Source organism: Pinus tabuliformis, chromosome 3_2, assembly GCF_031772625.1.
Source record: "Pinus tabuliformis cultivar Carrire ecotype Pingquan chromosome 3_2, CPIR1, whole genome shotgun sequence".
Lineage (NCBI taxonomy): Eukaryota > Viridiplantae > Streptophyta > Pinopsida > Pinales > Pinaceae > Pinus > Pinus tabuliformis.
In genome coordinates this window covers 274,587,387-274,612,959 of record NC_142302.1, presented here as the reverse complement: position 1 = coordinate 274,612,959, position 25,573 = coordinate 274,587,387, and positions in this window count along the sequence as shown.

Sequence of the window (25,573 nt, the reverse complement as noted above, 5' to 3'; positions counted from 1 at the left end):
CTAAATAGCAAGAAAGAAGAATAGCTTAGGCTTTGCTTGACTGCACTCTATGCTCAGTTCTTGTTATTTCTATATTTTTTCTTCAGAAATGGTTATGAATATGCATACTTAAATGATCATGTTTACCCTATTTCTTTCACATATGACTGTTATTTAGGAATTCTTGACTGCTCCTAGACAAACTTTCATTCACCTTCCCTCTCTGTTAGCTAATGAAAGATTCTTAGTTTCCTTTCATCTCTGACCTTCATTCCATCTTTATTCCAACCTGATATTGTTCTATGTGTAGCTATCCTGCTCTGTATTCCTCTTGTGACCAAGAAAACGCAACAGCAAGCCCTAATCGATGACTCCATGCCCAATGGTTTGAACTTCTCACTCTATGCATCCAAACTCTGTTTGAAAACATCATCCTTCCCACCAAAATCAAAACAAAACCCATGTACACCATAACTAGCCTAAAATAAACCCAAAATAGAGTTAAATCATAAAGAGAGAGCCCTCTTTGACTGCAGGTAGGCTAGGACCTGCAGCCCAAAGATTGGTTTGTGGTTACCTCGGCCGTATCCCTTAAGGAGCCAAGGGACAACCTGAGTGATAACACTTAAAATGATCAAAGAAGCTTTAGGGAACAAGGGCACACTCTGAAAGGCTGAAGGATTGGGCAGGAGGAGCTTCAATTCTTTGACATGCGCTCATGTGCCCAAAGGAAGAAATAAATCAAGGAAGAATACATGTCGCAAGTACGAAGGATGAAGGGGAAGGATTTGGGCTTCCCAAGTGTGTTATGCACTCAATGGAGAGAGGGAGGGTGCAGGGAACACACCCGAAAGATAAAGGCTTATGCTTCGTGCCTTCAAGGTGCACCCATGTGCTCAATAGGCCTCAGGAAGGGCGCAGGGCACACTCTTAAAAGCTAAAGACTATGGATTCGTGCCTTTAGGGTGTGGCAATGTGCTCAAGCAGTTTAGGAGGGCACATCAGCATAGGGGAAGGCTAAAGAATAGATCCCAAAGTGAACCCTGACGCATCAATATGGACACGAAATTCTTTATTCCAATCTAGGTAAACTAGGATTAACACACTTTCAAATTTCTCCTTTAATGTATTAAACACATCATCACATTTATCGGTCCAAGCGAACTGCTCATATTTCTTCAACAATATTTTCAATGGTGCAATAATCAGGGCATAATTATGGATGAACCTGTAGTAGTATCTTGTGTGGACGAGAGTCTATCTTAATTGTTTGACATTTCTTGGTGGGGACATATTTAGAATTACCACAATCGTGGCAGGGTCGACACGCACTACTTCCCTACAAACTATATCCCCAACAATGTTCCATAGGGGACAATGAAAATGAATTTCTTTAAGTTCAAAGAAATTTGTAGTTGCCTACAGTGATAAAAATTTACCCTCAGCAAGCTACTGTGTCTCTTCAATAAGTTGTATATTGTTCAATCATCCATATACACCTTCAAGAACTTATGAATATAGTCTTGGAAGGCATCAATCATGATCCTTGAAAATGTTATAGGTGCATTCTTCAACCCAAACGACATGACATGGTATGCATAAGATCCCCATTCAGTTGTGAAGGCGGTTTTCATTTTATCTTCTTCTGTAATGCGAACTTTGTGATAGCCAAAGAACCCATTTGTGAAGGAATGTGCATCATTACCTACAACATTATCAAGGACCTCATTATTGAATGGAGTAGGGAAGAGATCATGGATAGAGGCATTGTTCAAGATCATCTAATCTACATAGACCTAGATATCTTTGAAATCCTTCTTATTCTAAATGACAATCAAACTAATGCGATTATCTTCATCAACTGGAATGATGAGGCTAGCCACTAGCATCTTGTCGATCTCTCTCTTCACCTTCTCCTTGACCGTTGGGTTTAGTCAATACTATCGATGTTTTACTGGTCTCACATATGGCTTCAAAACGATCTTCATTTCTCCCAAATCCCCTTTAATTCCTTTGAGCTCTGCAATGGATGAAGGGAAAATATCCTCATACTCCTTTAGAAGATCAAAGATCTCCTTGGTGGTTTGTTCATCCCAATAGTTCCCGATGGAAGATAGTTTCAGTTTCTCTTCGATCCTGATGTTATGCTTCCATAGTTTCATAGCTTGTAGTTATGGGATAGTCGTAATAGGACCATCCTCTATGTCTCATTCCCCCTCAGACTCTTTAAAGTCAATTTCCTTAATCCTTCCAAGTTGTCTTCGTTAGGTTCAATATTTACCTTCCCCCAAGCCACAACCTCATGAAATCATGAGTCGTAGATATGATTGCAGACATCCTGGCTGCAATAGTCCTCAACAATATTTCTCATTTGGAGCATGACCCTCTTGATGACTTTCAAGACAACCATTATCCTCTCATCTTCATCGACAAAGGAGAATTATGCACAAATTGGGCTATCATGTGGTCCCACTCACTAGTCTACCTATTTATCTATTATTTAATATACCAAGCTTGGGGGAATGTTCCTAGAGTTTGGAAAAAACTATGCACCCACAGACTCTTAGGAAGTCCCTCCCTAGTCCACCTAACTTTATAGTTATGGATATGCTGGTGAGTTTCAGTGTACCCTTCGTACTTAAGGAGATTTTTGGAGCAATATTTTGAATACCCAAATTTGCATATCAACGCGAACTTCACTATCTCATAGGTTGCATTTATGGGCTAGCCATAATAGGACCATCCTCTATGTCTCATTCCCCCTCAGACTCTTTAAAGCTCAATTTCCTTAATCCTTCCAAGTTGTCTTCCTCAAGTTCAAGATTTACCTTCCCCCAAGCCACAACCTCATGAAATCCTGAGTTGTACATATGATTGAAGACATCATGGTCGTAATAATCCTCAATAATCTTTCCCATTGGGAACATGACCCTCTTGACGACTTTCAAGACAACCACTATCCTCCCATGTTCATCGACAAAGGAGAATTACGCACAAATTGGATTGTCATGTGGTCCCACTAACTAGTCTACCTTTTTATCTCTTACTTATTATACCAAGCTTGGGGGAATGTTCCTAGAGTTTGTAAAAACATATGCAACCACATACTCTCAAAAAGTCCCTCCCTAGTCCACCTATCTTTATAGTTATGGATACGCTGGTGAGGTTCACTGTACACTTTGTACTTAAGGATATTTTCAGAGAAGTCTTTTGAATACCCAAATTTGCATATCAACAAGGACTTCACCATCTCCCATCCTTGGAGGTGGTTTCAATGGAAACCCCACCACCCTACCAATGTCACTTGAAGGGCGACATCCAGTATGGGTATCTTGTTTGCCTCCAAAAATTTCAAATCAAATTCATCGATAAAATCAATAATAAAGCCCATACCATTAAAAATGGGGAAGTCTCGTACCTCTATACTGACCTAGTGGATATGGAGAATATTTGTGCATCACCTCAAATGTATCTCATGGCCTCCTTGCTTCCAATCATCCCATGCAGCTTCTAAACTAACCTGAGAGCTTTGAACACTCCTCCAACTAATCGACCCATCCACTATGTTAGAGTCGGTCTGGTCATCCCTTCGTCAGAGATCATTTCTCTTATTGCATTTCATTTTTAGGTGTCTCGCTCGATTCACTCAGTTGCATTCTGCTAGGGGCATGCCATAATCTGATAGGAGGGCCTTGTTATTCATTACCCCTAATGCCTTATACCTTCTGGCTCAGGTCTTTTAATCAAGCTTTTAAAGTCACTTATAGTCCTGTTTTAGTCTTTTGATCAACAGAGTCATTTCAGTTACTAGGTCTAGGGTTTCACAAATTGTGTCTTCAAAGTGTCCAATAATGCCAGCAGACCCATGAGGGAGGTTCTTAATAAGTTTTCATTTCCAAATATTTTCATCATCATATGCTCGACTATGACTTTTCTTCAAAACTCTGTTTTGAAGAAAATTCGTCATTTCGTTTTGTAATAAATTGCCATGTAATTTTCAAAAGCTTTTCAGTTGTTGAATTCTTCAGATGCAGCGCTGGTCATCCTTTACCCAAACTTGATGCCATCATCCCTGCAAAAAACTGACAAGAATTTCATCATTCTAAGCAAAAAATCAAAGAAGAAACAGAAGAACAGGGTTTGTATTAAAGTGAAAAAGTGCCAAAAGCTAAAACATTACAAAGATGGGTTTTTGAGAACCAAAAATCAAAGCCATGTCTTTATAAAGATTTTTCTGTGTGTATAATGTCATTTGCATCCAAGAAGATCAAGGAAAGTCGAAGTTAGTGGTGAGAAGGCGATTTTCAAAGCCAACACTGTGTTTATTGGCTGCGTGACGCATTGGGCCTCTTGCCACAGTGCTTTTCTCCACTGGCGCGGCGCACTGGGCTTGCGCGCGGTGCATAGAACCTCCAAGACAAAAGATCATTGTTGCTTCAATAAAAATCAAACCCATCATTCCATTAGACATGTTCATTTCTTGAAACATCAATTGCTATGCCAAGAGGTCAAACGATATAGACTTGAGGGTTAGAGGAGCGAATTTTGTGTTTGAAGGGCCGAGACTGTGTTTGAAGGGCCGCGCGGTGCATTGGAGGAGGTTGTGGCGCACACAGGCTGCGCAGTGCATTGGAGGAGGTTGCGGCACACACAGGTCGCGTGGCGCATTAGGCGCAAATTCTCAGTGTAAAATTCCACTGTCGCGACGCATCCAGGAGGTGCGGCACACAGAGCCTATAGGCCAGTTTTATGCCGCTTTGCCATCAAAACTCACTAAAACACCATTTTTTCTGCTCCAAGTAAGTTCAAGCGTGCTTCTATTGAATTTAACTTATGTTGCGTGTTGTTTGGAGGGAGAATTCAAAGGTTTGAAAGTGTGAAAATATAAACCCTATGTGTATATCAAAAGCTGCTCCTTTGGGGTTTTAAATTTGGTGTTTTGAAATTATGATGGTGGTGCCAACTCTCTTTTCCCACCTGTGATCTTTTCCCATGCCCTAACCACCCAAACCACTCATATCCCAACTTCCCATTTTCCCTATTCTACAATCATATCAGTCCCTATCATCATTCTCCCTCTCCTATATCATTTATCACTATATCATTCCCATATCATTTCCAAAATCTCTACATCCCTAAAAGTGACTTTTTGCACATTTCTTCACTTGAAAAACTCCATCATCCACTTTTCCCATTGTCCCATATTCCTTACAGTCCCATTTCCCTTTGGCACATTCGGCATTGAAAAACACATCACCTATTTCTCTTTGTCAAACCAATCAAACATACACATTGTAGCACCATGACAGAAACAAATTCATCATATGAGCAAGAATATGAGCAAAAAAGTGACTCAACCACTGAGCTTAATGTGCCGAGAAGGCCTCGAAAAGGTGGCAGACATGTCAGAGAAGAGCCTACTTCCTTAACTCAATTGCAGGCCTGCCCACTTGCAATGACATGCTTTCAACAACTGTCATGCTTTCAGTATTATGAGATGATTGCTCAGATCCAGCATCATCAGGAGTTAGTTCGGTTGTTTGTTTTACATTTGCATGATAGTCATGTTACTCTTGCTGGAGTAAACTTCACCTTGACACCAGAAACCATCTCTCAGGCCACCGGGATACCGAATATAGGGGAAGAGTGGAACAAGAGGCAGCAACTGGATAGATCATATTATGAACCTTACATCAGGCCTAGCTATTTGAAGCAGCTCAGGAGAGTATTCCCATTTCAGTTTCTGAAGGAATCTTATGCGCCATTGATGAGACTCATTATCAGATACTTCAGTTGTGAAGGTCGCTTCTCATGCCTCTATGCATACCATATCAGGTTACTGATGCATTTCACGAGAGTGAGGTTGATGAACATTCCATATTTCATGTGCCAAAACATCAAGAGGATGACCACTCTTGTGCAGAAGAAGACTCCGGAACAGCAGTACAACAACATTTACCACTATGCGCTCATCAAGATCATTGTTGTGCATCAGCTTGGTTTGCAGGGTATCACATGGGAAGATTTCATTTCCCGTGAGTTTTTCACAGCTTCAGTAGTTCATCAGGAGGTTTTCCATCATACCGGTGAACCTTCATATCAGCATGGAGGTCAGGAGGCAGAGACTACTAGTGTGCCGGCATATGTCACCTATCAGAGAGGCACGAGAGGATTGTTTGCAGTAGCAAAGCGAGTGTTATCTCCACCTGGTGTGGAAGGGGCCTCACTTCCGACATCAACATCACAGGTACAGGACAGAGGCAAGAGGCCAATGCGGGATGAGGGGCCTTCAGGTGAGCAGGACTTTATTCTTATTCAGGATGACGATACAGACATGGGCCCACAAAGTGCACATCTTAGAGAGATCATCCAGGAGTAGCAAACAAAGATCAAAACCTTATCCCTTGAATTGGAGAGGGCTAAGTGGACTATGAAATACTTGGAGCAAAGGAACAAACAGCTTGAAGATCAGCAAGCAATCATGAAGTTACAAAACATCTGCGAGAATCGCCAAGCTGCACAAAGGAGGAGGATTGAGCTCACTTAATTGGAGCAAGAGATTAATGATGATCGGGAGTCTTGGCTCGAAAGAATCAACATCCATTTGGAGAGACTACTGGACAAGGCCGATAGGGATAAAGCATTGTTGAGACACATGATTTTCCATTACAGGGCGTGAAATATGAATTCCAAGGCATGAATAAGGAATCTAAAGGCAAAATTGAAGAAGGCGACAAAGAAGCAAAAGAGGCAAAAGGAGCATGATCATCTTTAGATCTTGGCTGAGGCCTCCTTGGCTGAACATGATACTCAATGATAGACCTCCAGCCCAAATTTCAAGAAATTTGGAGAAAATTTTGTCAATTTTGAATTTTTTTGGCTTTAAAACAGGTTTTTCTGCCCAACACGTAGCGCCACTTGGCGCACGCTTATAATTGGGAGATCCTCTGGAGGAAAACTTTGCATTTTTGGATTTTTTTATCAAAAGTTATGCATGCTCATGGATTACCTAAGGATTTCATCAAGTTCTGGGTTGCCTAAAAGGTCAAAAAAACCCTAAAAATGACCTCTCTGCGACCTTTTGCACCCACAGGAAGCAGTCTTGGGAGATTGAAGTTTTGGAGGGGCAAATGACATCCAAATCCAGAAATTCCACTTGGGTTGGAAAGTAGACAGGAAGGGATTTCTAAAAATCACACTTGGGCACAATTTGGACTTCGGGAAGTGCCTCAAAATCAGCTACAAAGTTGTGCTACGCATACAGGTTTTGGGCGCGGCGCATAGAGAATTTGGCCTGTTTTTCACTGTACAGCTCAGAAATTTGCCCAGTTTTGACCAGTTTTGCTTTTTGATGTTACTCTTGACCTTTCATGATGTAATTTGATATTCATGATTTAATATTGGCACATTTGAACTTGTTCTAGAGGTTTCATTCACTAAAAGGTGAAAATTAAATGAATGAATCAGTTTCCTAGCATATAGGGGTAAGTTTGTTGACTACCTAGATTTCAGTTCCTTGTTTAGAATTAGTTCAAACAACTCCTAGAATGATGAGCTAGACCCCTGGAGGCAAGGGAATAGGTTTTGCTTATCTATATTATGTAATTTCTAAGTCATTTTCAGGGTTGGATACTTGGGATTGCTTGGCACCTCATTGTACATTTCATTTCTGCAATTTTGGCAAAGGAAAGACCAGGGTTTTGTAGCACTTGTTGGGATCCATGTGGCTCTATGTTTTGATGGTGTGTTTCTATATGTATTTGTAAGTTCACTGATTTTTATGTGTATCATTTTCCCTTCCCTTGTCTTCTGCAATTAAACAAATGAGTGATTAAGGTAGAATTCATTGGACTGCTATGCTCTTCCTTGATATTTTGTTTAATTTTACATGTTTTCATCTGTTTGAGGAGGACTCTTGAAACCCTCTTGCCCTCCTTGGCTCCTCACCAGTCTGATCCACCCATTCATTCAATCCAAAGCATCAAAACTACTGCCTATCTTTCCCGTACCTGAACTCTGCAAAAATCTGGCCTCATCCCCGAACCCAAAATTTGCCTGTCCCTTTTTTCCAACAAAACCCCCAAAAACTAAAAAAAAATCCTTGCACTTCATACCTAGCCTAATATCAGTTGATAAATCAGTCATCTCAAGCCCCATCAATTATCTTTCGCTGAGATTTACCCGGAGAGAGCCCTCTCCTGTCCTCGTAGGGCTAGCTACGAGGCTGAGCGTGGTTGGATGTGGACCTAGAACCTTGTCTTTTCAGCCTGAAGCAAATCTAGGCTCTAACATAGTGGCGACCATACTGGGGAAGAAAATGGTTTCCTTGTTGATGTCATTTGTTTTATAGCTACAGACGGAGCCTGAAGTTATGCCAGGTAGCCTTCGAAACACTTTTGCTTTGCATTAGCGCAAGTAGATAAACGCTGCTTCAGTCAATCTCTGGTCTAGCTTGTAATCGTGACACTTGATTTGCAAATCACCCCAGTACATCTAAGAATTCTAAGCTTTTGGATGATAATCTTAGGATTTGATAGGCTGAAAAAGTTGTTTATGCCCATCTGATCTTTTGAAAATAGTACACTGGCTTCAAAAAGATATACCAGAGCTAATCCAGATCCAAATTCTCCCCTTGTCTACGAAAATCCCAATTTGATTCCAAGACTCCTTCGTCAAGAGAGCTCTGTGACTCCTGTGTTTAAATCTCGTTCATGTCCTGCAATTTTTAAGTATCTTGAAGAGCTTGATTTTGATGAGAAGTTTGAATTGTCATTGTTTGAAACCAAATCCGAAAGTGCCCTTGGTTCTATAGTCCCAAATCCTAACTTTGCTGCAGCTCTTGAAGTTGAAAGAAACAATGAATCAATTGAGAATTTTATCTTGAAGCACCTTCAGAGTGAAATTCACGCTTCAAATATCACTGATTTCCTAGAAGTTGTATCTGCAACCCTCGGATCTTCCGTAACGGCATCCACCTCAAGAATTCCCACCGAACCACCCTTCATTCCCACCCTTCCCCCGCAGCCTACTATTTTTGATCAAAAATCTGCAGTCGTATTGCCTCCATCTACTCCTTCTACTCCTAAAATACCCAAAATTGCTTCACCTCCACATACACCCCCTCACACACCTCACACATCAGCTGTACCCACTCCTCCAACTTCACCAAGACCAATTGCAACTCCACCAAGAGCAATGGTTGCTCGGTTTGCACCTCTCGCGCTGCCTCAAGTTTTGGGTGACATGCCCGCAGATTATCAGAGTAAAATTCCTTTGTTTGATGGCACTCCTCAAGGTACCACGACTCAGCAACATGTGGACAAAATGATGGATTTCTTCGAGCTTCATGAGATTGATGCAGAAAATGTGACCATGAGATTATTCGTGCAGACTTTCACAGGTGAGGTAAGAAAATGGTTCAGAGCTTTGACAGCTAGAAGTATTCCCACATTAGAAGAGCTTCAAAGACAGTTCTTGGATTGCTGGGAAGTTAAGAAAGATCCTCTTCAAATCACTTCTGAATATACCAAGATCAAGCGGAATGCTGGTGAGTCCATGCAAGACTATTGTATTAGATTTAATGCGGTTTATAATGCAATTCCTGATGATTTGAGGCCATCTAGAAAGTCAGCATTACCTAAGTTCCTCGATGGTTTTGATCCGGACATGGCTTATCAATTAAGAGAGAGAGATCCAGCTACCTTAGAAGAAATGCAGAAAATTGCCGTTAGTGTTGAGGCAAATTTGAATGACAAGAGAGCTAGATTGAAAGCTGAGAAGAGAGTCTCAATAAAAGAAGAAGCTTCTACCTCAGATCAGGTGCTCTGCAAGGTAGAAAAGATGATTGAAAGGTTAACACTTGATAAGCCTGAACCGTAGATCCGGAATCCTAATTTCTGTGGACAACAACAACCTCAATTCAGGATCAAACAGCGTGAGCAACGAGCACAAGAACCAACATCACAACAGCAGCAAGTAAAGACACCTCTTCAGTAGAATTTTGTTGGTCCCGAATCTGATGATGAAGAAATGTAATAGGAGAAGAAAATCACTTCTTTACTCCTAATGATATGCCCACCTTTATCACCGAAGATGATGAGTATGCAGAAAGTTCAGCTGTACAGCAAGATGTAGATTTTATCTTGGCAAATGACACAGCTCTTGAAGAGGAGTCGAATGAGTATCAGAGAGGTTATATGCATGCTTTGTCTGCACAGCAGCGACAATATTCACTAAGAAACAGAAATTTCCCCATCAATCCAATCCAGAAGAGAAAGGAAGTTCCAACATCTAAGAATGACCCACCTATTGTACCAAATAAAGGAAAAGAAGTTTCTGATCCTACTCCTAGCAAATCTCCACCAGCAAATGAAAGAGTCAATCAGCCAATTGTATCAAAAGATAAAGCTGAAAAGAAAGATGTTCCAGCCAAAGAGGTAGAAAAGACTTCTGATTTTAGTTTAGAAAATGAAATTTCTAAATTGAAGGTATCCATTCCCTTGACTGAACTGACGAGGAACAACAGTTATAGAGGTCAGGTCTCTAAAATTTTGAATTTTGATCCAATGTCTGATATAGTGAGTGTGGAAGATGATCAACCTGAACTGATTTTTGGACCAACATTGAATGGTGAGTCTCCAGACAGTGATGTGCCTCCTTTTTATATCAGTTTGAGAGTGCATGAGTTTGTGTTGCATAATGCTATGTTTGATTCCGGCGCCTCCCACAATCTTATTTCAAATTCTATCATGGAGAAGTTGGGTTTGGACATCACTAGGAAATACCATGATCTTTATTCATTTGATTCTAGCAGAATGAGATGTATTGGGCTCATTAAAGACATGGCGGTCAGTTTGGATTAGATTCAAGCTAAAAATGTGCTAATGGATGTGGTGGTGGTGGACATACCTCCTAGATTTGGAATGCTTCTTTCCAAATCTTGGGGAGCAAGGATTAAAGGAACTATGCAACTTAATTTCTCTTATGCAACGATTCCTGTGTTTGGCCAAATGAGAAAACTTTATCGGGAGAAAAAAATGAAATACATGATTACAAGCAAGGAGAAACCAATTAATCATCCGATTAATTATGTACATATAGATTTAGAGTCTTTTGTTTTGTATTCAGATAGTTTCAATGAGATTGATAGTCAGTTAGTTGCAACAATGATATTCCAGAAATAGCAGATAATTTCATAGAAGTTTTGAAGGAAGAAAGTCAAGAACAGGACAATACCATTCAGCGATCAGGAAAAGATAATGGACAGCAAGCAGAAAAAATACAGCAAACAGAGTTTCAGCACTTAGAAGAAGAGGAAGATGGTCTGTGGACCATGGATTTTGATGGAGCAGTGGGAAATGATGGTGCTGGAATTGGTATTTGGGTACGTAGTCCTTTTTCTGTTTTGAACAAAGTGCCTAGTAATGTGCGAGTATGTTCTTACAAGCTTGATTTTGATTGCTCAAACAATGAGGTTGAGTACAAAGCTTTGATTGCTGGCCTAAAAATTCTAAGAAAGCTGAATTCTAAGAGGAATGCTATATATGGAGACTCCGAATTGGTGATTAAGCAAGTTAAAGGCGAATATCAATCAAAGCATCCTCGGATGCGGGCATACCGAAACGCTGTTCTAGACATCTTGAAGCAGTTTTCAGATTATACCTTGACATGTGTGCCTTGTATTCAAAATAGTATTACAGATGCACTTGCTAAGGCAGCGAGTAATTTGAAGATTCCTATGCACTCAAGTAATAAATTTGGAATCCATGTGAAACATCGTCCGACTGTCCCGGACAATCAGAGATATTGGCAAGTTTTCCAAGATGATGAGGAGATTGATGATTTTCTGCAAAACAAAGGTAAGTTCAAAGATACCTCAATTGATGTAGAATATGATGATGGAAAAGATGATGTGCAGATCAATCAAATGGAAGTGTTGCAGCTCAAGGATAATGTGATTCCTAAAGGCTTGATACATTTAGAAGAACTCTTTGATCATGATGACGTAGCCTGCAAACCAACATTGTAGCCAACAGAGAAGGGAGTCGAAGAGGTGAATATTGGAACAGATGAACATCCGAAGATGGTAAAGCTGTCCAAAGCATTGCCACAAAGGTAAAGGCCAAATATATTAGTTTGTTGTCATCCTTTGCCGATGTGTTTGCTTGGGACTATTCCGACTTGAAGACAGATGATACCAATATAATTCAGCACACAATTCCTATTAAGCCTAATCAAAAACCATTCAAACAGAAGTTAAGAAGGCTTAATCCAAAATTGCTGCCATCGATTGAGAAGGAGGTAAATAGGTTGTAAAAATTAGGAATCATCGTCCCCATCCAATTTTCCGATTGGATCTCTAATTTGGTGCCCGTACAAAAGAAGACAGGTGAGATTCGTTTTTGCATTGATTTTAGTAATCTCAACAAAGTTTCATTGAAGGATAATTACCCGCTGCCAAAAATGGATCACATACTTCAGTGAGTAGTTGGAGCATCTCGTATGTCACTACTCGATGGTTATTCTGGATATAACCAAATTTTGGTCCATGAAGATGACCAAGACAAAACAGTGTTCACCACTCCGTGGGGGACTTTTCATTACGCTAAAATGCCTTTCAGTTTGAAGAACGCAGGTGCCACATTTCAGCGGGCAATGGATATGGCTTTCACAAATGAGAAGGATGTCTTCTTGGTTGTGTACCTTGATGATTTGACAGTGTTTTCTAATTTAGATGAAGAACACATGTATCATTTGAAAACTGTCTTTCAAAAGTGCAAAAAATATGGTGTGTTGCTGAATCTGAAGAAGAGCTTGTTTGCCATGGATGAAGGCAAACTACTTGGACACATCATATCAAAATATGGCATTCGTATTGATCCAGCACATGTAGAAGTGATTTAGCAAATTGATCTTCCCCGGAACAAGAAGGAGATTCAATCTTTTAATGGTAAGATGAATTTTTTACGCCGCTTTGTACCTAATCTTGCTGAACACCTAAGAGAAATTACAAACATGCTTAAGAAGGACAGCCAAGTGAAATGGACTGAAGAGGCTATAAAATATTTCAATCTAGTAAAATTGGCTCTTTCTTCAGCTCTGGTTCTAATCAACCCGGATTACACTCAGGATTTTATATTGTTTTTATTTGCTTTGGAGCATCCTATGGCAGCTGTATTAATGCAGAAAAAATATGAGCATGAAAGACCAATTGCTTTCTTCAACCGAACTATAAGAGATGTTGATTTGAAATACAACATTATTGAGAAGCAAGCCCTTGCACTTGTACAAGCATTGAAAGATTTTCGCGTATATATTTTGCATTCCCATATTTTGGCTTATGTTCCTAACGCTGCTGTCAAAGATATTTTGGTACAAACAGATCCGGAAGGAAGATGTGGCAAATGGATTTCAGCTTTGCTGGAGTATGATGTGGAGATAAAGCCCACAAAGCTTGTTAAAGGACAGGGATTGGCAAAGTTAATGGCTGAATCAAATCTGCACGTCTTAGACATAAATCTGATTGCTGCTATGTCCGATGAAAATGAGCAAGGTCCATCAATTCAGGTAGCTGAAATCTTTGTTCTTTCTCCATGGTATTCAAATATCATATATGTGCTTCAGAATTTGTCCTCACCACTTGGTATGGCTAGAAACAAAGCTAGAACTCTTAAGTTAAAGGCTGCTAAGTTTTGTATTTTGAATTCTGCACTTTATTGGAAAGATCTCGGTGGCATTTTGTTGAATTGTTTGGTGGAAGAAGAAGTGAAGCAGGTCATGGAGGATTTCCATAAAGGAGATTATGGCGGTCACCTTTTTTGGAAAACAATGGCAAATAAAATTCTGAGGGCCGGATACTATTGGACGACATTGTTTGCTGACGTATATAAGACTGTCAAAAGTTGTCATAATTGTCAGATTTTTGAAGGAAAGTAGAAATTACAACCTTTGCCGCTTAAGCCCATTGAGGTGAGTGCCCCGTTTCAGCAGTGGGGGTTGGATTTCATTGGTGAAATTCAACCTGCTTCTTCAGGTCAGCATAGATGGATCCTCATGGCGACAGATTATTTCACGAAGTGGATCGAAGAAATTCCCACTAGGCAAGCTACGGATGCGGTAATAATTTCATTCCTTGAGAATAATATTTTTTCTCGTTTTGGTTGCCTGAATAAGCTAATCACTGATAAAGCAGCAGCTTTCAAATCAAAAAGGATGGTTGATTTTTGTAATAAATATCACATTACTTTGGGGCACTCAACCGCTTATCATCCACAAGGTAATGGATTGGCGGAGTCTTCTAACAAATCTTTGGTTAACATCATTAAAACGTTGCTGGAAATAAACAAGAAAAGTTGGCATAAGAAGTTGGTCCATGCACTTTGGGCAGATCGAGTGAGTCAAAAGAAATCCATTGGTATGTCCCCCTTTGAGCTAGTTTATGGAGTTGATATAGTGTTTCCTACCTCTCTCGCAGCTCCGGTAGTCAAACTTCTTCAGGAAGCTGGTAGTGAAGATGATCCAATGGAGAGAAGACTAAATCAAATGATCCATTTGCAGCAGACACGGGAAGATGTTTTTCAAAACACGTTCAAGTTGCAGGAGAGAATTAAGAAAATTTATGACAGAAAAGTGAAGCCGGACAAATTTCAGTTGGATGATGTGTTGCTAAAATGGGATGCAAGGAATGAGGAAAAGGGCAAGCATGATAAGTTTGAAAATCTTTGGAAAGGTCCTTTTAAGATTGCAGCATATCAGGGTTAGAATGCCTTTCTTCTGAAGGAGATGAATGGGGAAGATTGTTTAGGAGGGCCAGTCAATGGTCGGCTGCTCAAGCGGTATCATTTTTGAGTTATTTTTGTTGTTTACATTGCCACTGTAAATACCATTTTATTTCAGTTTCCATTGCAAGTGTGTGCTGTGATCTTTTCTTCAGTCTGGGGCCCAAAGTGAAGGCTATAATTCTGAAGAAATATTTCAGTTTTGAGTTCAGTTTGTCGAGTCAGTTTTTCAGTCATTTCAGTCTCACAATTGATTCGGTTAGAGTCAAATTTCAGTCAATAAATGAGTCAAAGTCTTGTGTTGTTTGTCAAAATAATGACTCCATAGCCCAATGGATGAAGGCACTGTCTAGCTCTTCCAGAGATCTGTCATTCTTGGCACCTCCCAGGAGCTACCATCCCCATTGGAGACAATGTTAGAGTGGTCTAGTCATCCCTCTGTCAGAGATCATTTCTCTTATTGCATTTCATTTTTAGGTGTCTCACTCGATTTACTCAGTTGCATTCTGCTAGGGGCATGCCATAATCTGACGATAGGGTCTTGTTATTCATTACCCCTCATGCCTTATACCTTCTAGCTCAGGTCTTTTAATCAAGCTTTTAAAGTCACTTACAGTCCTGTTTTAGTCTTTTGATCAGCAGAGTCATTTCAGTTACTAGGTCTAGGGTTTCACAAATTGTGTCTTCAAAGTGTCCAATAATGCCAACAGACCCATGAGGGAGGTTCTTAATAAGTTTTCATTTCCAAATATTTTCATCATCATATGCTCGACTATGAATTTTCTTCAAAACTCTGTTTTGAAGAAAATTCGTCATTTTGTTTTGTAATAAATTGCCATGTAATTTTCAAAAGCTTTTCAGTTGTTGAATTCTTCAGATGCAACCTTGGTCATCCTTTACCCAAACTTGATGCCATCATCCCTGCAAAAAACTGACAAGAATTTCATCATTCTAAGCCAAAAATCAAAGAAGAAACAGAAGAACAGGGTTTGTATTAAAGTGAAAAAGTGCCAAAAGATAAAACATTACAAAGATGGGTTTTTGAGAACCAAAAATCAAAGCCATGTCTTTATAAAGATTTTTATGTGTGTATAATGTCATTTGCATCCAAGAAGATCAAGGAAAGTCGAAGTTAGTGGTGAGAAGGTGATTTTCAAAGCCAAGACTGTGTTTATTGGCTGCGTGATGCATTGGGCCTCCTGCCACAGTGCTTTTCTCCACTGGCGCGGCACATCCACGAGGCGCGGCGCACTGGGCTTGCACGTGGTGCACAGAACCTCCAAGACAAAAAATCATTGTGGCTTCAATAAAAATCAAACCCATCATTCCATTAGACATGTTCATTGCTTGAAACATCCATTGCTATGCCAAGAGGTCAAAGGATATTGACTTGAGGGTTAGAGGAGCGAATTTTGTGTTTAAAGGGCTGAGACTTTGTTTGAAGGGCTGCGCAGAGCATTGGAGGAGGTCGCGGTGCACACAAGCCGCACGGCGCATTGGGCGCAAATTCTCAGTGTAAAATTCCACTGTCGCGGTGCACTAGGTTTGTGTGCGGTGCACAGAGCCTACAGGCCAGTTTTATGCTGCTTTGTCATCAAAACTCACTAAAACACCATTTTTTCTGCTCCAAGTAAGTTCAAGCATGCTTCTATTGAATTTAACTTGTGTTGGGTGTTGTTTGGAGGGAGAATTCAAAGGTTTGAAAGTGTGAGAATATAAACCCTATGTGTATATCAAAAGCTGCTCCTTTGGGGTTTTAAATTTGGTGTTTTGAAATTATGATGGTGGTGCCAACTCTCTTTTCCCACTTGTGATCTTTTCCCATGCCCTAACCGCCCAAACCACTCATATCCCAGCTTCCCATTTTCCCTATTCTACAATCATATCATTCCCTATCATCATTCTCCCTCTCCTACATCATTTATCACTATATCATTCCCATATCATTCCCCAAATCCCTACATCCCTAAAAGTGACTGTTTGCACATTTCTTCACTTGAAAAACTCCATCATCCACTTTTCCCACTATCCCATATTCCTCACAGTCCCATTTCCCTTTGGCACATTCAGCATTGAAAAATACATCACCTATTTCTCTTTATCAAACCAATCAAACATACACATTGCAACACCATGAGAGAAACAGATTCATCATATGAGCAAGAATATGAGAAAAAAGGTGACTCAACCACTGAGCTTAATGTGTCGAGAAGGCCTCGAAAAGGTGGCATACATGTCAGAGAAGAGCCTACTTAACTCAATTGTAGGCCTGCCTGCTTACAATGACATGCTTTCAGCAACTGTCATGCTTTCAGTATTGTGAGATGATTGCTCAGATCCAGCATCATCAGGAGTTAGTTCGGTTGTTTGTTTTACATCTGCATGATAGTCATGTTACTCTTGCTGGAGTAAACTTCACCTTGACACTAGAAACCATCTCTCAGGCCACCGAGATACCGAATATAGGGGAAGAGTGGAACAAGAGGCAGTAGCTGGATAGATCATATTATGAACCTTACATCAGGCCTAGCTATTTGAAGCAGCTCAGGAGAGTATTCCCATTTTAGTTTCTAAAGGAATCTTATGCGCTGTTGATGAGACTCATTATCAGATACTTCAGTTGTGAAGGTTGCTTCTCACGCCTCTATGCATACCATATCAGGTTACTGATGCATTTCACGAGAGTGAGGTTGATGAACAGTCCATATTTCATGTGCCAAAACATCAAGATGATGGCCACTCTTGTGCAAAAGAAGACTCTGGAACAGTAGTACAACAGCATTTACCACTATGCGCTCATCAAGATCATTGTTGTGCATCAGCTTGGTTTGCAGGGTATCACATGGGAAGATTTCATTTCCCGTGAGTTTTTCACAGCTTTAGTAGTTCATCAGGAGGTTGTCCATCATACCGGTGAACCTTCATATCAGCATGGAGGTTAGGAGGCAGAGACTACTAGTGTGCCGGCATATGTCACCTATCAGAGAGGCACGAGAGGATTGTTTGCAGCAGCAAAGCGAGTGTTATCTCCACCCGGTGTGGAAGGGGCCTCGCTTCCGACATCAGCATCACAGGTACAGGACAAAGGCAAGAGGCCAATGCAGGATGAGGGGCCTTCAAGTGAGCAGGACTTTATTCTTATTCAGGATGACGATACAGACATGGGCCCACAAAGTGCACATCTTAGAGAGATCATCCAGGAGTAGCAAACAGAGATCAAAGCCTTATCCCTTGACTTGGAGAGGGCTAAGTGGACTATGAAATACTTGGAGCAGAGGAACAAACAGCTTGAAGATCAGCAAGCAATCATGGAGTTACAAAACATCCACGAGAATCGCCAAGCTGCACAAAGGAGGAGGATTGAGCTCACTTCATTGGAGCAAGAGATTAATGATGATCGGGAGTCTTGGCTCGAAAGAATCAACATCCACTTGGAGAGACTACTGGACAAGGCCGATAGGGATAAAGCATTGTTGAGACACATGGTTTTCCATTACAGGGCGCGAAATATGAATTCCAAGGCACGAATAAGGAATCTAAAGGCAAAATGGAAGAAGACAACAAGGAAGCAAAAGAGGCAAAAGGAGCATGATCATCTTCAAATCTTAGCCGAGGCCTCCTTGGCTGAACATGATACTCAATGATAGACCTCCGGCCCAAATTTCAAGAAATTTGGGGAAAATTTCGTCAATTTTGAATTTTTTTGGCTTTAAAACAGGTTTTTCTACCCAACGCGTAGCGCCACTTGGCGCGCGCTTATAATTGGGAGATCCTCTGGAGGAAAAATTTACATTTTTTGATTTTTTCATCAAAAATAAAGCATGCTCATGGATTACCTAAGGATTTCATCAAGTTCTGGGTTGCCTAAAAGGTCAAAAACACCCTAAAAATGACCTGCCTGTGACCTTTTGCACCCACAGGAAGCAGTCTTGGGAGATTGAAGTTTTGGAGGGGCAAATGACATCCAAATCCAGAAATGCCACTTGGGTTTGAAAGTAGACAGGCATGGCTTTCCAAAAATAACACTTGGGCTCAATTTGGACTTCAATAAGTGCCTCAAAATCAGCTCCAAAGTTGTGCTACGCATACAGGTTTTGGGCGCGGCGCATGGAGAATTTTGTTATGTTTTTCACTGTACAGCTCAGAAATTCGCCCAGTTTTGACCAATTTTACTTTTTGATGTTACTCTTGACCTTTCATGATGTAATTTGATATTCATGATGTGATATTGGCACATTTTTACTTGTTCTAGAGGATTCATTCACTAAAAGGTGAAAACTAAATGAATGAATCAGTTTCCTAGCATATAGGGGTAAGTTGTTTGACTACCTAGATTTCAGTTCCTTGTTTAGAATTAGTTCAAACAGCTCCTAGAATGATGAGCTCGACCCCTAGAGGCAAGGGAATAGGTTTGGCTTGTCTATATTATGTAATTTCTAAGTCATTTTCAGGGTTGGATACTTGGGATTGCTTGGCACCTCATTATACATTTCATTTCTGCAATTTTGGCAAAGGAAAGACCAGGGTTTTGCAGCACTTGTTGGGATCCATGTGGCTCTATGTTTTGATGGTGTGTTTCTCTATGTATTTGTAAGTTCACTGATGTTTATGTGTATCATTTTCCCTTCTCTTGTCTTCTGCAATTAAACAAATGAGTGATTAAGGTAGAATTCATTGGACTGCTATGCTCTGCCTTGATATTTTGTTTAATTTTTCATCTGTTTGAGGAGGACTCTTGAAACCCTCTTGCCCTCCTTGGCTCCTCACCAGTCTGATCCACCCATTCATTCAATCCAAAGCATCAAAACTACTGCCTATCTTGCCCCTACCTGAACTCTGCAAAAATTTGGCCTCATCCCCGGACCCAAAATTTGCCTGTCCCTTTTTTCCAACAAAACCCCCAAAAACTCAAAAAAAATCCTTTCACTTCATACCTAGCCTAAGATCAATTGTTAAATCAGTCATCTCAAGCCCCATCAATTATCTTTCATTGAGATTGACCTAGAGAGAGCCCTCTCCTGTCCTTGTAGGGCTAGCTACGAGGCTGAGCATGGTTTGATGTGGACCTAGAACCTTGTCTTTTCAGCCTGAGGAAAATCTAGGCTCTAACACACTATAGGATTAATGTTGTCTTCTCTCTTTCCCAATGTGATCCAATTTAATTGATCCAATAATTCAAGTTCTTCTATATCGTCCACAAGCTCAGTGAACCTAGGGCCTTGAAAAGGATCCAAGGGATGAATCATCCTAACTCTATCCACCTCAAAAGGCATTGTTTCCCCTTTTAGGTCAATCATTACATAATATTTGAAGGCCCAATCTATCCCCAACAATGCAAGATAGGGTTCCTTGTCTCCCATGATGTCTATGCCTTAAAAGTTTAGATATGTCTTTACTCTTGATATATCTACTTCCATATATTACAGGCATCCAACTGGGAGAATTCAATACTGATTAGCCATGTGTAGTTGAATCAGGGAGAATGTTAGCTTGGGTCTTCCTAGGGATTCCCGGGTCTTCCTTAGTAAGTTCTTTATGTTTGAACCCAAATCTAATATAGCATATTTGATCTAGAACCCCGCAATTTGGGAATCAACATGAAATTCCCTCCCTATCCTTTTCTTATTCCTCTACACTCACCTACAGTGCCTTTCGGGAAAATTCAGAGAGATGAGCCCTTACAAGAGTTCCCCATCTTTGATAGCGTACTTAAGCCTATTTCACAACTGCCCTGACATCTGCTCATCATTCATAATTTTCAAGAACATGTTGAACCATTCTATTACAGGTTGGGAAGTGTTCTAAGGAAGCCTTGGGATTTTAAGCTTCGATACTTCTAGTTGCTCTACTTGGTTGCCATCAATTGGAATCAATTGTTTCAAGATATATATAGAATCTTTGTATTACTTCTTCTACTAGTTAGAATCATAAGAGTTCTCTGGCGAGGCTGAATGTATGACCCCTTGTTGCTCAGTGGCCCTAGAGTCAGCTCTGGTCTTCTTTCTAACTCGGGTGACTATGTTAATGTTTAACATCAGAGCTGTTTTGGGTTCTCATGGTTTTGTATTAATCAAATTCACTCCACTTTGTTATTTGCACTCCTCCCACCTAGAAATTAATTTTGGGTAATCCTTTGTTGTGTGCATGTTGACTCTTCACTGTGAGAACCAAGGTCTTCTAGGTAGTGGGAAGTCTTCTAGGTAGTGGGTAGTCTCTAGCAACATGCCCCTCCTCGTCACAATTATATCAATGGGTTGGACCTATGCCTCCTGTTCTGCCCCGCCTTGTTCCTCCACCTCCTCACCCTCGAGGATCTTCGTTAATTCTAAAGGTGGAATGATTCATCTGGTCAAATATAGTGTCTAAGGCTGTACACTGATTGGTGTGGTGAGTCAAAGAGTTGCAGAATTGACATAAAATTGTTTTTCGAGAGATTCAAATATTCCTGGAAGATCAGACATAGGTTTGGATTATGCCCATATGTTCAGCAGATTTCACAGTATTCATTCAGAGATGCGATCTGTTGGTTGGGAAAATCATGAAACTATGTGCAGCCTAGATATAATCCCCGTGTACCAATTCACACAACTCCATCAATGGTTAAAGATGTAGAAGGACCAGTCGAAAAAAAGGGAGTGCTTGACCCCCTCGATATTGGACACTCTGTGGCGTGATGCCCTTCGATTTGGCAATTGGTACATCATATTTGAGGTCACGGAAGTTGCACTAGGTGCAGCTGTCTCAACTTCTTAGCCAGATCAACGATCTAGTGCTACAACCCTAGGAGAGTAAGATCATTGGAAACTGATGCCCCTTAGGTTTTGTGAGGATTCCCTACAATAGCCTCTATCTTGGTTTCTTTTTCAAGTGCATCTTGTAGGGTGTCAATCTTCTGTTGAGTCAGCAGTGTTCGGGTGAGTAGCAACAGTGCTTTGATGAACCAATATCGTCGATGATTGGGATCAGTGGGGTAACTTATCTTGTCAATGGCATCCTTGAACCTTTGCATCATCTCCCATGTGGTTTCCCCCTCTAGCTTCTTGATGTCCTACTATTCATATAACCCCTATTGGTTAGTCTGTGGGAGATTGAATTCTTGAATGAATTCCCATCAAACTTCATCTATTGTAGGATTTTGCTGCAAAGTAGACTACTTGATGAACCAGCTAAGTGCTCTCTCTCTCAAAGCTATGAAATGGAATGGGTTTGATGGCATCTAAAGTCTGATGAGTTCTCTAGATATCCTCACACAAGTACCAATGTTGCTCAACATCCTCATTCCCCCTTCCAGAGAACTCAAGATACCAAGTGAAAGATCCTTCCATGTTTCCAGCCATCCATAGTTGAATCAGTGAGGTAAGTATGAACCCCTGCGATCCAGGTTACAAATACCCTTGGGGACCCGAGTAATGACTACTATTTCTACCACTGGAGATACCAACCTTATAGGTATTGTATACTTTGTTAACCTTTATGACTTTAACAAGATTAGAGAGAAATTGAATAGGGTTTTGATAAAAATACCAGGGGGGTCAGGGGAAGAGCTACATGAACTGCTGGGCAATGAGTTACTACTTTGAGGATACACATCATCTTCAGAAAATAAACTCCTCATTAAGAAATGCATATCTTCATCTGGGCCCGCCCCTTGGTCTATAGGGCCTGATCCATCCAACATCTCCATCTCTCATGGCAGGAGGAACTATCTACTGCTTCTTTCTATCTGCATCACAATAGTGGTCTCAGCCTCTCCCACTGGGCAAGGACTCACTCTATACCCTTTGATTTGCAAGTCCATTTGTCTTAGTCTTCCTTCTCGTGCTTTCAAACTACTCAACAATGCTCCTACTTCGTGCAACTCCCTATCTCATCTCTGGATTTCTTGCAAAGCCTTCTCCCGTCATTCCCCAACTATCTACATGCTCCTTTGTTCCCTCAGGTCTCTAGCCTTCTATGATTCATCTATGTCCATATCTCTGACATTTTCATTGCTTGAAACCCAGTAACATTTCTCCCCCTATACCCCTCCCCTAGTATCAGTGCTTTAAGCATCCATGGATTGGCCCTAGGTTGAAAGGATGTTTTCTTCCACCATCAAAAATTTAACCCACAATGGAATCTCCTTCAATAACTTTCCCTGCAAACCCTAACCTAAACATGACCTCAACCTTGGGAAAGGACAGATGGCCTTTTGTAGAAAACTCATTTATGTAGCCTTCTAAAGTATCTTGTGCCCTAAAATAGATGGCCTGAGCTAGGTCCATATCAAGCCGGTGTAACTCGACTAGGTCAGTAGGAGTCTAGGTACGGGAAGATCTACACTAACCAGAAATGCCATTTTTTAGCTGCAACCTTCACAACCAGTTGTAAATATCTTTTGGGAAATTACACAAGAATATCTTGTAATGATCTCTCGTAGGTTCCCCATACAAAAAAATCTTCCTTCACTCGCTTCTCATGCTTTTGATGGAGCTACACTTGCTGAGAAATAAACCCCTCTACCTGCTCATGACAAAAATCCTGAAGATCCTTCTTAAAAATACTTGACACCATGTTCTAGGTCTGTTTCAAAAATTTCAAGTCTCGACAATGAATCCATTTTTTGGTGAAAACTTGTAAGAGATAGAGACCCTAGGTTCAAACACAAGGGCCAACAAAGGATCCATTGTAGTCTAGTATGACACTAACATTTTCACCTTACTCAGAAGAAAGCATCTCACTCGAGGCATGCTAATACTTGATTAGGATAGGGAATAGAACTAGACATTTAGGAGTGTTACAAAAAAGATTATCATCCACATATGTTCTAAGAAATCACATTATCAAACATGCAACAGGCACAAAGTATGACTTGCGACCCACCCAAAGAGATAGATTACATTCACGTTCATGCAAAAGAAAATGTTAAAAAGGGCCATACAAACCAACACATCCATAAGCATAGAATAATCTCAAAAATTCTTTCCATTAAACATAAAATATCATTACACCATGGCACTATGACCCTTCAGGAAGAATCAAATGAATCATCAAACAATTTGGCTCAAAAAGAGATGAACTAAGAACATAACCAATTTCAATAGACTCAGTGACAACATTTAGACATATGATATTCAGATCCTCCTCTATTTTCTTCTCCTTTGGATTTTATAAACTTTGATTGCTTGAACTACCAGTTTTTCCCTCAGATACTATGTGCTTTCCTCTTTGGCGCCTTTCGTGACTCAGCTACAACTGCTCCATGTCTCCTCAGCAGCATTTGTGAACGTCGTTGCACTTGCATTTTCCCATACTTTATGCTTGCCAACTTTAGTGTCTGAAAAATATTGGCATATTTTCTCTCTTTTCCTTAGTGGTTTCTTGCGCAACTACCTTTCGGTTAGACTTGATCAAAATGTTTCAAAATTAATTATCCCCCAAAATGAATGACCCAACACACATCCCTCATAGGTCCCTTCATGTTCTTCCTTCAATTCCAGGATTCCATTGACCATTTGATTTAGAGATGGAAAAATATTATAGTGAAGGTGTCCATACCTTCTATGTCATATTTCGGAAGGGCTTACATCCAAGTAGACTAGAGCTTGAGACAGAGGTGTAAAAATACTATATAATGTCCCCTCATGAATCCCAATCACCCTAGAATTATCAATACTAGATCCCTTACCCAAAACCAAAAATTTTCCATCAACGAAAGAAATTCTATCACCTTTATCCTCTAGATAAGAAATAGAAAGTAAGTTTTTCTTCAAACCTAGAACATATGGAATATTGTTGAGGTGAATACTTCCACCAGACTTGAGCTCCAACGAAGTATGTCCAATTCCTTTCACTATATAACTCTTCTTGTCTCCAAGATAAATTGAGTGAGAGGATGTTCCTTTTGATAAGGTCTAAAGTTGACTGCATTGTCTCATCATATGTTTGAAAGCACCACTGTTAATAACCCATTCATTCTCATCCTAGAAAGTGTAAGATAAAGAAGAGAACAAGCATTCATCTATTACTTGTTTTGTTATCTTAGAGATGATCTTCAATATGAAATACTTGATAGATGTAGTGAGATTCCCAAGTAACTTGAAGCTCTTTGTTATAACCCTTTCCATAGTGCCAACTAAGATGTGATCTTCAATATCCTTCTTGCACCTTAGCTCTAATACCATATTGGAAAATCAAGAGACTTATGTATTATAAATGATTTTCCTTAACTTGATAATTACTTGTGATATATTTTGGCATTTTATTATTTTATTAGTTCGTGTTCATCAAGCAACTACGAAAACCATGAAGAACACAACAAGACACAATACACAAGATATAGACTACAAGCCAGGGAAAAACCAAAAAGAATGCTTCTCTTCTTATAGAATATTCTTACAGTGAGGCTTTCAAGGCCCAAATACCAAATCCCAATCCTCCCTAGCAACAAATCAGTCTCCTAGTAAAGTCTTCTTCATGGTAGCTTCCAAACTTCGACCCACTGCAACTTCATCCCAAATTTTCGGCCCCACAACTGCACCTTAGAATTTCAGCCTTCTACAATTGGCAGCAACAAAACACTAACTTTGCACAAGTGGAGAGAGAGATGATCCTAAGACAATTTTAATTATTCTCTTCATCCTTTCCAACTCTTTTCTCCTTCGCTATTAATGCAGATTGAACTTATGTGAGATGTTTGTCTCAAATGAGGTTGGGCTCCTTGTATTTATAACCTTCTTAAGGGATCAAATAACCCTCCCTTAGGCCAACTTTTCCTTGACTGGGGCCGACTTGATCTTGGAAGAATAAATGGATTTTTCTTTAAAATATAAATATAT